Source organism: Garra rufa, chromosome 5 (genome assembly GCF_049309525.1).
Source record: "Garra rufa chromosome 5, GarRuf1.0, whole genome shotgun sequence".
NCBI classification, from domain to species: domain Eukaryota; kingdom Metazoa; phylum Chordata; class Actinopteri; order Cypriniformes; family Cyprinidae; genus Garra; species Garra rufa.
The window spans coordinates 28082444-28088390 of NC_133365.1; the positions used below are offsets into that span (position 1 = coordinate 28082444).

Sequence of the window (5947 nt, forward strand, 5' to 3'; positions counted from 1 at the left end):
GCTGTTGCATTTATTATTTACAATTACAGCTGGACAGAAAAAAATATTGATCATTCTGCATTAGACTAATTTTTGTCCACTCAAAATGAGAAATATCCTTCCTGTTTCCTAATTGCATGACTCTGATGCTGTTTTGGCTATTTTCATATGGCACAAACCTTTCTAACTTGACCCACTCACTTATTTTACTTAGAGATACACAACATATCAGCAGATTTTTTTTTTTACATTATAGCTGTTTCCTTTACTGGCTCTGTCTCTGAGTATTTGCAACAGTAGAGCATATGGCATTTCTATTAATATTTAGCTGCTCATATTTTGGGGCGTTGTCTGCCCCCCTCCCCTTCCTCTCGCCCGTCTGATCAGGATATACCTCATCATCAGCCACTTTACACAGTCCTGTCTCACAGATAAAGAAACAAAGCTGAGCAACAGACGCTGAATGCCAACTCTGTACAGACACACTCGCTACAGCTGTGACCATCTCAACGACCAGCTGGAGTCTTCAACAGCTTTATTCTACAACAGGGCACAGCTCAAAGATCAACAAGCAAACTGCTGTAAGAATAATGTGTGGCCAGACTAAAGGGAGCAAAGGGCTCATCCTTGCTGTGTTGCTATATGTCCACCACAGAGAATCAATAACTGCTATTGACAAGTTGAATCCAATTACATACTTTCTGAACATGCAATAGCTTCTAAAAAAAAAAAAAAAATACCAATGACAACCTGTAGCCTACCTAGAAATCATACAGCTCACAAATGGGTAAAGAAACGTTTTCCACATGCCATCTAGAGTCAAGCGCTTAAAAAATAAACTCTTACGCATAAAAATCATACATTGCACTCTGGTAACATTTGTTCAATTCATGTTTTGAGTTCCTGATTCCCGGAAGATGACTCTGCCCAGGCCGTAAAGATGAGCACGTTTGGAAGCATGGCACCATGGAAAGAATTTCAGCACTTCAGTGGCTTGTACAATTCTTCCTCATTGCCGTGGCAACCACTGTGTCTTAGCAACAGACAGAGGTCAAAGAAGAACAAGTATAAGCTGTGCTAAACAACCCAAACCTCACAAGATGTTCGGGTTTAGTACGTCTCCTTACAGACTTTCAAAGAACTAATAGTTTCACTCTGCCAAACACACTTTAATGTGCTTTTAAAACTGTCAGTCACGCTTTCAGAGCTGGACAAGAAAACCTCCGATGTCAATACATCCACACAGTCACTCTCTGTAGTATTCATTTAATCAACCTTTTCGAAACTTAAATCTGGAGTGGCGGTAATCTCTAAAACGTTCTGTCTGGTCAAAAAGAGACACAACTGTCAAAATAACTGTCACTATAATTTTGTTAAACGAGACGTTCACTTCCAGAATAAAAATTTGCTAACAATTTTCTCACCCCAATGTCATCCAAGATGAGCATGTCTGTCTTTCTTCAGTCGAAATGAAATTAATGCTGGGTTCACACTAAAAGCAGGACGATGATCCAAAACAAACATCAAAATCAACACAAAATTGTGTCACTGAGCACAGAATGAAGCTTCTACCATGGCCGTCCCAGTTTCCTGACCTGAACCCTGTATAGAAACTGAAGAGAAGCACCACCAACATGAAGCTGGGAAGGGATTCTGTATGAAGGAATGGTCTCTGATCTCTTGTCAGGTGTTCTCCAAACTCATTAGACATTGTTGGAGAAAACTCTTATCTTGAGAAAAGGACGTTGCAATAATTGGGTGCCAATAATAGTGGCCAGCGTGAACTAGAGAAAAACATTTATTTCATAATGAGATTTCACCCCTAGGTTTTATTGATTTACTTCAGTGACAGGTTAGAATTTTGTGAATTTTTTGAATGAAAGATCAAAAGGATAAATTATGCAGATTTATTTTCACATCCACGTTTGCTCATATTTACCAAGGGTGCCAATATTAGTGGAGGGCACTGTGTATATATATATATATATATATATATATATTTTTTTTTTTTAAGAAAATGACCAATCACTTTGCTAGATAAGACCTATATTCCTCGGCTGAGATCGTGTAGAACCCTTCGAAGCTGTAATGAAACAGTTTTGGACCTTCAACCCGCTGATGCCCATTGAAGTCTATTATATGGAGAAAATTCCTGGAATGTTTTCAACAAAAAAAATTTCATTGCGACTAAAAAAAGAATGACATGAACCTTTTAGATGACATGGGGATGAGTAAATTATCAGAAAATTTTCATTCCAAATTTCTATTAAAACAGTTTTTATATTTTATTTTAGTTAAAGTTTATTTCAAGTACCTTTCTATGCTTTTGTTTTTCATTTAACGTTAACTATAACAACCCTGCTGTGCGTTTCATTATGGTCACCTAGACCAACATCCTTCTTCTCTGATTAGAGGCTATTCTTCATCTGTAATGTGATACTGTGTTGTTCATGCCATCACTCAGAACTGAATGTGAGGTTGGAAATCAATGCTGGATTAAACACGGCAATGACGGCACCAGACCCCTTATAACCCCTGTCAAATTCAATACGTAAAATCCATACCAGCGCATACCAACCTGCCGTTTTAGCCATTGACAAAGTGTCACATGACTCAACTATCTCCATAAATGAAGCATACAACCTTGAATAGGTCATACAACTATTAAAACAGGAGAAAAGTGTGTGGAATCATCTCGTAAAGAACGTGCGTCACCAAAATGTGTGTTTCTGACACATTACTACACTATGCGTGACAAACCACAGCCCACAACAAATCAGCCTGATCTTCAGAAAGACTATAAATTTTAAGTTGGACCACACACTTCATCTAACAGAATCTTTTCACAACCCTCACCTTTTTTTCCTCTTTTTAAGTATCCTGATAAAAGAAGTAAATATGTAATAAATATGTAAAGTACCGTTTATATAACCTTTCTGAACAAATAAAATGGGCATCTAAGTATCATTATTTCATCGTTATAATTAAAAGGCAGCATGACTCAAAATTAGAGGTTAAATAAATAAAAATAGGAATTATATAATGGAATTTGTAAGCTGTAACTATATCTTAACAAATGTGCCCCCCCCCCCATCAAGCAGAGTGGAACTGTAGTCACAGGACCCATAAATGAGTATTCATAGTTCTGTTACTAGCTATATGTTCAAGTCTGAGGCAAATATAAACAATGTACTCCATTGAATGGCTTTAGTTTTTTAAAAAAATTCACAAGTGCCTTTAGTCATGTTCAATCCATGTGCTTCGTTGACATAAAATAAAAGCAACAAATGATACAGCCAGGACAATACACAACACAAGACATACGCTAAATTAAGGTTTCAGCCAGAGGCCCCTGGTAGAAGGACTTGTTTTTAGCCATTAGTGTTATGTTACTGTTGTCATGGCATATGAGCACATGGTGGCCCTTACAGCCCCCAGCTGCTCTGAATCACGCTCTTAATAATTGAGCTCAACTTTTGTCACACTCTGACAGCCGGAGCAAGTATGACCCGCTGAATATATAAAGTTTCTAAAATGAAATTAGAAATGATCAAAAGCTATATGATAACATGTTCAAAGAGTTCTTTGATTAGATTGTGCTTAAAACCTCAGGTTGTTTTCTGTATGGACTCTAATCTGACTCTAATCAAAAATATATAAAACTAAGTCACTTATATTCATTCAAACAGCTGCTTCTCTTCTGAAAACAACATATAACGAGTTAATTTATATAACAACAGCACAAAGAAAAGTGAAATGCGTGTTAAAAAGTGAAGCCAAACACAAACAAAAGGAAAACAGGTTTTAGTCACCAACAGAGCAGCAGGGGTCCAGCCAAAACACCTAGTAGATAATCACAGTGGCCTTAAATGACATAAAACAGGGTATCTGTTTGTTAGCAGCACTTCATTTTGTTAGGGCATTGTGTTTGTAGTACTAGTTGTTAGTTCAGACACAGAGTTTGGGTTTGTGGAAGAGACTCTTGGCGACATGTCTGCTCATGTTTATGTGGGAACTAACACACTAACCACACAGAGAACCCGCCTTACGCCCGCGCTGACACCAGGGCAGCGGCAGAATCGGGAGCTGTGAATGTAGTGCTTCTGGTTCTGTCCGTTCTTGAAAGCTCGGCTCTTTTAAAGAAAGGACCAAACCTGAAGCATGGCTCCCCATTCGCTGCTCTGCTTCTGCTGCTACATTTAGCTTCAGCTGATAACAAGCTACTTTTCGTATTGGTTATTGTTTATATTTACGTATATGCCACTGATGTGTCAGTTTGCCGAATAGAATACTAAACAAATAAACTTTTAAAAGCCATTTCGACTTACCACAACCTCTGGAATTTACCCTTGTTTTCTTCTTAAACCCCCAAATCCACTCTACTCATGGACCTCACAAAGCCCCTCCTCTCTTGTTTTTCATTGGCTGTAGCCTCAAGGGAATACGTGCCGTACGCCTTGCCGATTGGCCTGCGTTCATGTCAATCAATTCTTGACACTAAAAACTTCCGTTACCAAAAGAAGTTCATGGCGCAGGGATACGCACAGTGATTGGTTGGTTCGTCCATAGTCGGGATGTTATTGGACGGAACTGTATAAATATCAATGTATATGAAGCGCTGCTCTGCATGACATCACTGTATTGTTTACTAATATACTTAATAGATACTAATAATAGATTGTACTACAGATCGTATTACGTCATACCCGGTATTAGCAATTCAGGATGAGATAATGTCACAATTAAGACAACATTACAGTAAAATCGTCAGCTGTCGACTGTAGTTAAGTGTGGTTTGTCCAAACTTTGATAATTTAAATGAATTGTTCATTGTGCTATATTGTGATACATTTTTTGTTTTGTTTTTTAAATAAGTTTCTTCTGCTCACCAAGCCTGCCTTTGTTTGAGACAAAATACAGCAAAAGCAGTAATATTGTGAAATATTATTACTAATTATAATAACTGTTTTCTATTAGAATATATTTTAAAATGTAATTTATTCCTGTGATCAAAGCTAAATTTTCAGCATCATTACTTCAGTCTTCAGTTTAACATGATCCTCCAAAAATCATTCTAATATGATGATTTGCTGTTCAAGAAACATTTTTTTATTATTATTATCAATACTTAAAACAGTTTAGTAGATTTTTTCAGGATTCTTTGATGAATATAAAGATCCAAAGATCAGCATTTATCTGTAATTGCTGGGAGGGAGATTATCAAAATTAATACATTTAATAATCAAGTATGCTTTAAACTGATCAAAAGTGATGATAAAGACATTTAGAATGTTACAAAAGATTTCTATTTCAGATAAATGCTGTTCTTCTGAACATTAAAATGATTTCTGAGGGATCATATGACACTAAACACCGAAGTAATGATGCTGAAAATTCAGCTTTGAAATCACAGGAATAAATTACATTTTAAAGTATATTCAAATAGAATAGAGTTTTTTTTAAATAGTACAAATATTTCACAATATTACTGCTTTTGCTGTATTTTGGATCAAATAAATGCAGGATGGTGAGCAGAAGAGACTTATTTAAAAATCCTACTGTACAAAAACTTTTGAGTAGTAGTGTAAATGCAAATGACTTTACTGTTTGTTTTATATCTGTATTTACATGTATAATTTAATAGTAACAACTAACATTGATCTATACATAGCTCTGATACCGAATTATACTGACCAAAGCCTACTGCACTCTCCAGTGGATGAAAGCAGGAATCACAAAATCAATCTATCTATCTATCTATCTATCTATCTATCTATCTATCTATCTATCTATCTATCTATCTATCTATCTATCTATCTATCTATCTATCTATCTATCTATCTCTTTCACTGATCAAGAATCCATCCAAACAACCTAAGTCCGTGCAGTATGCTTCACAATAGAAACTACAGATCAGCTGTCCAAAAGAACATGCCTCCAAACACCGCGAGATGCTGCGAGACTTCGG

The 5947-nt window shown here is 36.4% G+C and overlaps 1 protein-coding gene across 2 annotated transcripts in view; it reads right to left on the reverse strand.

Moving 5' to 3' along the window:
- Positions 1 to 4357, reverse strand: part of klhl13 (kelch-like family member 13) — a 77641-nt gene extending 73284 nt beyond the window's left edge. For both annotated transcript variants that reach the window (XM_073840980.1, XM_073840979.1), the window contains exon 1: positions 4308 to 4357. The gene's annotated coding sequence lies outside the window, so the exon portion shown is untranslated. The remainder of the gene's footprint in view (positions 1 to 4307) is intronic.
- Between the last annotated feature and the right edge of the window lie 1590 nt (positions 4358 to 5947).